The sequence below is a fragment of the Numida meleagris genome, chromosome 6, assembly GCF_002078875.1.
Source record: "Numida meleagris isolate 19003 breed g44 Domestic line chromosome 6, NumMel1.0, whole genome shotgun sequence".
Classification (NCBI taxonomy): domain Eukaryota; kingdom Metazoa; phylum Chordata; class Aves; order Galliformes; family Numididae; genus Numida; species Numida meleagris.
In genome coordinates this window covers 53125190-53134509 of record NC_034414.1, presented here as the reverse complement: position 1 = coordinate 53134509, position 9320 = coordinate 53125190, and positions in this window count along the sequence as shown.

Sequence of the window (9320 nt, the reverse complement as noted above, 5' to 3'; positions counted from 1 at the left end):
AATAAATTAAACAAGCTGCAGCTGAGGAGAACTCAGGCTGAGCTGCTTAAACGCTTGTGAGCCCCCCCCCCCCCCCCCCCACTAAGGAAATGACTGGTAAGCATAAAAATAAATAACGTTGTTTTATTTTACCCTTAAACCACATATTAATCTAGGATAACTCTTTGTTTTTGACTTGAAATGACAGAGTTTCTCTCCAAGCTTCTTGTAAAAGACCATGCAGAAGTCTATTTATATGAATGCCTACTTTTAAGCATAAAACTGGACCTGCTGAAGTCAGCAGAGATACTTGCTGGCTTGTGGTCTTATTTTCTTGACTGAATTATTCTTTCTTTTGCAAACAGTTGTATCTTTTAAGGCTAAATAGCATCCTGGGACACTTACACTCAAGTAGCTATAGTTGCCTTGTAATTTCACTCTTTTCTTAATTTCCGTAGTAGTGTCTATCAACACTGGTAGAAACACCCCATGTTGATAAGGGAGTGATGAGCAAACCACCTGCGTCCTAGAAGTGGCACAGAGACTGCATGCAGAAGGAAACCAAGATCTCTGTTATCCCAGACCTTGTACAAGCCTTTAACAAAACAAATATTAACAGCGTATGTGGTTCTGATGGAGTCAGCTGGATAAACACTTTCATTTTTATGCTTAGCACAGGATCAGAGTCTTGTTGGGAAAATACCATGTTTATACTCCCAAAGGACTAAGTTAATAATTATGAATGACCGTTTTCTTCCTGGCCCAGCAATTCTAAGTAATGACTTGTACAGACAAAATTCTATCAGGGAGCTGCATTAAAACCTACAATTGAGGCATCATTATTCCAGAGTGCTCTTATAAAGCATCTCCTGTAATTTGAAATAGTTTGTCTTCAAAACCTAGCAGTTTGTACTGATGATAGCGTCCAGCTCTAATGACAGCCTCAGTAAAACTGTGAACCTTCTGGATCCAATGCATAAGTAAGATATAACTCCTTTGTTTTAAATTTTAATCATAATCTAGTGATAAATGACTCACACTAAGAAATATTAAATATTAAATCAACTGGAAAATAACTCGATTTACACATAAAATTGAAGGTAGTTAAAATAGCTAAGCCAAAGAGATACAATAGAAAATGAGAATTAACTGTATTTGCTGATTACTTGAATTAATTTGTAGTTGCTATCTGTATTTTTTTTTTTTGCACAAATAATCATTAACACTTTCCCAAAGGTAAAGTAGGATTACTTTTAATTTATGTAAATGACTTAATATATCCCCCTTAAGGCCTCACTATCTTGAACTTGTGCAGATGTTTGTTATTACGTTACTGGGATGAGGGAGAGGTTTGGCACTATGAAAGAACCTACTGAGGCACAACTCACTTTCTGCCAGGAATATCAGGAGTAAAATGACAGAAAATCTGATTAGAAATAATACAGTTAAAATTCTGCTGCCTATTTATATTAATTAAGTCATTGGAAGAATCAGTAAAACACCACTAATTAGGAAGTTTTTTTTCCTTCTAACTAGACCCCTCCTTTAAATTGTGACAGGCATTGTGTAAAGTTTTTTTTTATAAAATAGAAATATCACACAAGAAACAACAAATATGCTTTGAATGATAAGTAGGTTTATAATAATGTAATAAAAGATTATACTTTTGAGACTAGAGAAATTCATGCTGTTTGGAAGATTAGAACTTTAGTATAGCTTCAAAGCAACTATAACTTACATTGCTGATGCTGTTCAAATGTGCTCATGGATATAAAGAAATTTTACCATCTTATGTAAATATACGCATGCGTGTCAGTGCAACCAAGTAAGGACTGGCTTGTTCCTGAAAGCTATGAATGCAAGGTAATTGCATGGCACCATTTAGACAAGGCAGAGAATGGAGACTGATTCAGTTCACCATCTCAACTCTGATGTTCCAGTTGAAATCAATTAATTTGCAATTAACTTTGACGTTGTTTTCAGTACTTCGTTTAAGGACTACCGCAATATAGGCTTTCATTTCTATTTGCTTACTGGTATACTGAAAATATGCATGCTTCTTATTTAGCCCAAAAAGGTGAGCTCTGTTTTGATAGCATAGAATATAAGCTTTTAAGTTAGATCCAAAAATCCGTTTACCTCTCTGTCTTGGGCCACATGAGTGCTCTCATGTTTTGTTTTTTTAGAGGGTATGAAGGGTATATCGAGGGTATGCTGTTTGCTGAATAGTTAAAAGTGAGCTATTACTCAGCCAGCGATAGTGTTAATCACTCATTCACGCAAGACTAAGGTCCTTCAGTAGTACAGAGCTATTGTTCATTGCCTCCTGATAGTCCACACTTGCTGTGGTTTGGGTTTGGATTCCTGACTGCAGTAAGAGACTTGTTATGTCTTATCCTCCAATGATGAGTTTTCAACAGGTGTAATTCATCCTTGATATTTAAGATTATTACAATGATAAAGAAGTTAAAGAAATTAGAGATCTAAATCCTTTCTTGCTCAAACAATGTTTATTTAATTCCTTGTTGTCACAAAGTTTCCTTTCATCCATACTCCTATGGCTCTCAAGGGTTTTCTTCAATCTGGTTTCAGGTCTTTGAATTATATTCTTCCTTTCGTTTTGACTCTGTTATGATGACAATCATGTGATTTGATGTTACTGATTTTATTCGTGTATTATTAAAAAAATCTTTGTTATATTGTTCATCAACAGTTGTTGAAATGTTTCAAGGGATACTATTACTTCTGTTTTCAAATGGGGAAACTGCGGCATAGAGAAATGACTTGCCTGTGGCCACAGCTGCCAGTCTATGTGCTTGACGCTTGCAGGCTCAATCCTAGCAATGGAGTTAACAAAAACTTCTTTATGGGAGCTGACTGCGCTTCTTGGCAGCTGGCAGAAAGATAGGAACCTTGGGATCTGCTGTAGGTGGAGCCTGGGCTAGCAGCAGCTGTGGATGGCTAATGTGGAGTGAGACTGTGCTAAGACCTCTGAGCTGGTCATTGTGCCCTGGGACAAAGCAGAGAGGTACTTCAGTCAAGGAACCATGTAATAGGGTGTGAAAGGTGTGAAGAGAGTAGAAGATGTATTGCAGGACTGAGGACTTGGTGGTGAGTAGGGATGAACTTTTCAAAATGAAAGGGAATTTCAGCAGTTGCTTTAATTGGGGCTTATATACATGAAGGGATTATTGACAGGATATAATAGCTTTCATCTTTAGACGTTTGCTAGATTTGGGATAGATCTTGGTTTGGAAGAGGTTACTATATTTGCTGTCATTTGATCTAGGTGACATTATGCAGACTTCTGCAGGTAGATGTGTCTTGTGGAAATCAGGGTATCTTTTCCATCCTCTAGACCTCTGGAAGCAAATAGAGCTGTTGAAAGTACCCGGAGGGAGAAAAGTCCTTCAGTTTTCTTCTCCCTCAGATCCCTCCTATTAAGGTGATATTTTAGAGAAACAAAGCATTCGTACCCATAGAGTCTGAGATTCAGGATGGGTTTGAGGACTGCCAATGCAATGAACATACTGTTATTTTGGGGGCGTATCTTTCTGAGCATTATCATACTGTTTCATCAAAGAGACTCAAAGTATACACCTGAAAGAGTTTCTAGAATCCTAGGACTCCTCTTTTTCTGAACTACTCTGCTTCTCTTATATCAGTTTCTTGTGAAATCAAGAAAATAACAAATATCTGTTGGGAAGTACCTTGCACATCATTTATCCAAGCTCTCATTCAGAGAACGACTGTCATCACCACTACTAGAGATCAGCTCATCTCTAGTTTTGTCTGGCTGAGCCATGAAAACCTTGTAGAATGGAGATTACGAGATGTGGCAATGTATATAGGAAAGGTCTGCTGGCCACAAAGGATAGCTCTTGGACATTGTGTGCTGCACTGGGTTTTATTTCAATCACAAAATAGACTTTTGGATTTCAAAGGATTACAGCAGCAGATGTAGATTTTTCACCCTTTTTCCTGTGCAGTCTCTTTTTTTCCTCTACTCTCCATCTATTCTGACTGCTGGATTTGGTAATTACTTGTCACCAAATCATGGCTAAACTCATTGCAGATTATGAAGCTACTTCAGTACTAAACAAGCATATCAGGTTCTGCATGCCGAGAACTAGGCAAGCCAACTGTAACTGTGATGTAGATGTCAAAAGCAAAGTGTGTTGATGCTAGAAGAAATCCTGCTTTGACAGTCTGGGAGTCTATCAAAACTGACTTGATAGGAACTGACTGTCACAAGTGATTTTTCTGACTTTGAGTAACGTAGGCTGAGTCTGCTTAAAGTCTCCATTAGAGAAGATCAGAGCTCCTGCTGATTCCTGCTGGTGCCTGGCTCTGTGTGAATTGTCACGCCGAGTTCTTGCAGAATTATCCATCTTGCAGCAAAGAGTCTCCAATGTGAATTAAGTGCTAGATCAGCATGGATGAAAGAGTGAGTTAAACTTAGTGCTGAAAATGCTGATGAACTTGCAGTGATCTGTGGAGAATCTGGTATTTAATGTCTGATATGTGCTCTACACTAAATTGTTGGAAACCTTTTTCTTTACAACAGACCCATGCTGCCATTGCAAATCCTGCAATGCAATATTGTCGCTACATAGTAGTTTTGAGTACTCACTAATAAGACTCAGAGAGGTCCCATCACTGTTGCTGTCTATTTTCTAATGCTCTGTAGTCAAGTTTCTAAACATGGCAAAGCTGTTTTTCATAGCCTGCCCGCAGTGTGATTGTGGGGTGACTGAACAAAATACAGTTCATGATGGAGTTGGTTCATGACTGTATTTGATTTCAGTAGAATTAGGTGAGCAGAGCTCCATGACTATCTTGTTACCTCATATTTCATGACTGTCACTGCTGTCACATTTACAGATAGAGTGAGCTAGGATTGGTACAGAGCTGGTTTTTAATATTGGTAAGCTTGTATATCAAAACTTGTATGCATGAAAAATTCTGGTGAATAATAATTTCCACAAAATAAAGAGACTTGTTAAGTACTTTGACTTCTTTTATTCTAAATTTTGAGATATTTTCAGTAATGAAATTAAAACAAACAAAAAAACCCAAGCCCTGAAATTCCAATTCCAACCTATAAACATATCCACATTTTGATGTGAAGTACTTGGAAAAAACTTCTGCAGATCTCTCCCGTAACTTCATTCTTATTGTCCAGACAATGGTTATTTAAGGAATATGCAGTTATTTGACAGCTAGAAACTTGTGGTGTTCACAGGCTTGTTTACATAATGGACTCCATGTGCAGTTGCTGTAATATAACCACAAGAATTCTCTTCTGAGGTCCAAACTCACTGTTGGCTTAAACGAACACATACCTGTTAAAATAGCTGCAAGTTTCATTGCTTTTACCAGCGACTAATTTGGTCTTACAAACACTGAAAAATCTTTTGGATTATGAGCTTTTAAAGTCACAAATAGAGCAAAACTGCACATCCCAGTTCAGCATCTTTCTTTGAGTTGCTCTGACTCCATCCCCCTGTTCTTGCTAAATAATCATGGTAATGGAAGCAGAGCTGCTTTGGAGTAATACATTATAAATACTGTGCTTTGATCTGTTGATTGGGATTTGATTTTAACAGACAATTTATTATAGTTTTCAAAAAAGGCTGCAGAACAAAGAACCAGCAGTGGCTCAAAATAACCAGTTTCTCCATAAACGCTTGAAGGCAGTGGGAAGATAATGTCAAATGCCCTCTCTTTGAAGGCCCTCAGCAGGTAACACCAAAAAGCCTTGCTTGTTCCCAAATACTGACAGCAATTTCATTCCTATTGATAAATCAGCAGGGTGGGGTGGAGGAGGCTAGCTGCTCACTGCTGGTCTGGGCTGTGGGCTCCTGCTGGCAACACGGGGGAGGCAAAGCTGCTGGAAAAATGTTTGCTACACGGATTTTTGTAGGCTGGAGTCTAATCTGAGAATGGAGAAACTGGATTAATGACAGCAAGAACTGATTTTGGGGTGATGCACTCAGAGACTGGAACAGAGGGGGAAAAAAAAAAAGGAGAAAACTTTAAATGTGACATGATGTTCTCACATGTCAAACCTGGGGCGGGTTATCTGGTTTTGCAGCTTGCTTCTGCCAGCCAGGAACACGATTTCAGATGCAACAGGGTTGTGCTGCTCTGCAAGGCTTCCTGGGCTGAGTCTGCCCGTGTACCTACTCCAAACACATCTCTGCTTTTGTTAACAATTCTCAGTAACAGTGCTTCGGTTTAAATAAACCAGTAATTTAATTCTTGGCATAACCTCTACCTCGGTCCAGCAAAGTCTTCAATGTTGCAAGGATGTTGCTATTCCTATGGAGCAAAGCAAAATAAGGTTTACCCTGAACATTAGTCTAGACGCAGCAGGTTACCATATAAAGGCATAGTTCTTAAATGTAACAATCTCTTCCACTTGATTCATGTTTCAGCACAGTATCACACCATAAATTTGACAAACAGAGATCATTTTAAATTGACAGCTATGTACAAAACTATGATACAACGTTATTACAAAACTTGAGAAATAAAGCTCTGAATCTTTAAAAACACAATACTGCACATTCCCAGTTTCAAAGCAAAAGTAATGTGAAAATATATGTTCTGCAGCTTGAAGGCAAAGACTTTAGAGTGCAGGCAGCTGAGAATGGTATTTAAACCCAGAGACTTACTGGAGGATGAGCTGAAAATGTGTTTAACGCAGTACCCTGGAAAACTCTTTTCTTTCAACAGGAACTGGGGCCCTGCTTCTCCAAAAGTTTATGTATGTAGCTGTGCACATGAGATTACCACAGGACCACAGCCATGCTTCAACTTAATTGCATGTGTTATCTGGGAGCCAGACACTGTTTACATGGCCATATGTTGACCAAAATGCATACTTTAGTTGTTGTTCTTGTAACTGATTTTGCTTGCTTTAAATGATTGCGAGCACAAATACATTTTGGGTCTTGGTCCTGGCCGAATATAAACTGACTGTGAGCAATGAGACGAGGGATAACGCTTCCCTCTGTGAGGGTACAGCTACTGTTGGATTAATACCCACAATTTAATTGAGGCACTGCTATTTTTAACATTTCTCAAGGGCTGAATGCTGGGCCACATTCTGCTGTTGTGCTAAGAGGAGTTTGGCCTAAGAGCAGGTAGGGATGTTGTGCATTAGGGATGGAGGCTGAGAGGCCTGCGCCTTCCCTGCCGATGCATCGATCTGGACCATGTCCCCACAGGCACTGGGGCACGACACAGGCCGTGTAAGGCACGGGCTGAAGGTGCTGAAGCCTCCATGATGGCCCCTTGGGCCTTTGGGCAAAGGGTGGAAGGCTGCGTCAGGAGGAGTGTGACATCCAGTCAGGGCAGGAGGCCTTCCGGTAATGCAGAGCCTGGCTTCAAGAGGCTGGCAGTGCTGTGGGGATAAGTTAGCGTGTCTCTGGGCCTCCGTTACTTCTTCTGCCTTGCTGTGACACCTGTAGGAGGAGGAGAAAATACAAACTGTTTGCACCTCTAAAATGAGAGTGGTCTGGTTTGGTGTGTGCATTGGTTGGGGTACTAACTGGTTTTGCGTTCCTCAGGTAACTTAAACTTCTAGCTCTGCCAGTTTTTTTGTATTTGCTAAAAACCTTGCTCGCATTCCCAGGACTGATACTGATGTTGAAGAGTTTGGGCAGCTCTGTTCTTGAGGTAGGCAACAACACAAGTCCAGTGTTTTCCCAGCAGAATGTTGGTATATGCCTCAACATATTAAATTGCTGAACTAATAAATCTGGACACTCGTTTTGTCCAAGGGACATTTTAACTAGTGCTTTAGGCCTGGGTGTCATTGTCAACTGATATCAAATGAAGCCTAAGCATGGTATTTCATGCAGTTGAAGAACATCTTCCACCTCGTGTGAGAGGTGCTACTGGGGAACATAGCTGGGTCATAGCCACGAGGATGGGACTTCAGAGGGCACAAACAAACTTTCTGCGCTGTCAATTTTAAACACCAGTCACCCTCAGTAGCTGAAGGAAATACCATTTCTAATGACTGACATGATGGCAAAGGCTGTACAGGAAGATAGCCATTAGCTTGATTGAATTGCTTAGGTTCATTAGAAAACAGCCCACAGACACCACAGAGTCTGCAGGAGGTGAGGTGAAGCATCTAGTGGTCTAAAATTAAAACATTAAATTAAAAGAAAACAAAGGAAGATCTTGATTCCCCAACTCTGTTACTTTGCAGGAGAGGCTGAACAGCCAGTGTGCCCACGTGTGTGTTGTAGCTGCTGGCAGACAGCACTGTGGACTTCTGTTTTTACCTCTTCCCTCCGAGCCTCACCAGGCTGCGGTATTTGAACACTTGGCCTATGCGAGTTGTTTGGTTTATCCTTTATTTTCTACCAAATAAATCAAGGAGGATTGTGAGCAGGAGAACTGCCAGAGTCTGGCTGCTTATGAACTTTTGTGTTTTCAAGTTGAATTGTGTTTCTGTTTGACCTCTGACTGAACCTCTTCCTACAGGGAGTTTGTATGAGGAAAAACTTTCTCAGCACTAGGACATATAAGCATGGAATCTGGCTGCCCACAGATGTTGTGCTGTCCCCATCCTTGTTGGGGGACTGGTGGGACTGGAGTCTTCCGCATGAACATTTGTCTGGAGAGATTCCATAGGGCCTAATACAAGGAAACTCAAGCAGCTCCTCCTGTGTCCAGGCCTCCATACAGTGCCCTCTGACTGTCAGTTTTTGTAAAACATTCCTTCTTCAAACCCTTTTTCAAATTTGGTTGGAAATGTGTTCAGATATTGCCAGGACACACAGAAACACAAGGTGACCCCCAGTACATTAGAGATAACATGAGATACCACTCTTTGGGTATAAAAGAATAATGATGTTAATACAGAAACTGCTGCATAACAAGTTATGGTCAAGAGGAGAGGACTGAATAGCTGATTTCCTAAGTCCTTATACAGCTCTGAAATATTATTTCATAGTCACAGGCTGTTCCTGGTAGGTCAGATCCTGTCCTTTCTCTGTTGCTTTTATAGAAACTCTAAAGGATTGGGGGGTGGGGGAGGAATAAGGAGGTGTAGCCTTTATCACTGCAAGTGCATTTGTATAAGAAGGAAAATTCCTACAGCTTCACTTCAACCTGGGAAATTCTAGCTCTAGCCAGAGAGAGAGGAATATCCTGTACCAAGAGTGTAACCAAGAACTTAAAGGTGGTCTCCAAAGGAAAAAAATACAGGGTTATAAATCAGGTGAATCACCCTGGGAAAAAATAATGAACTTCTTTTCCTGGGCTCTCCCATCTTTGTGATGGGGAGCGCTTCAGGTTTGCTAAGGCTGTCAAGAGGA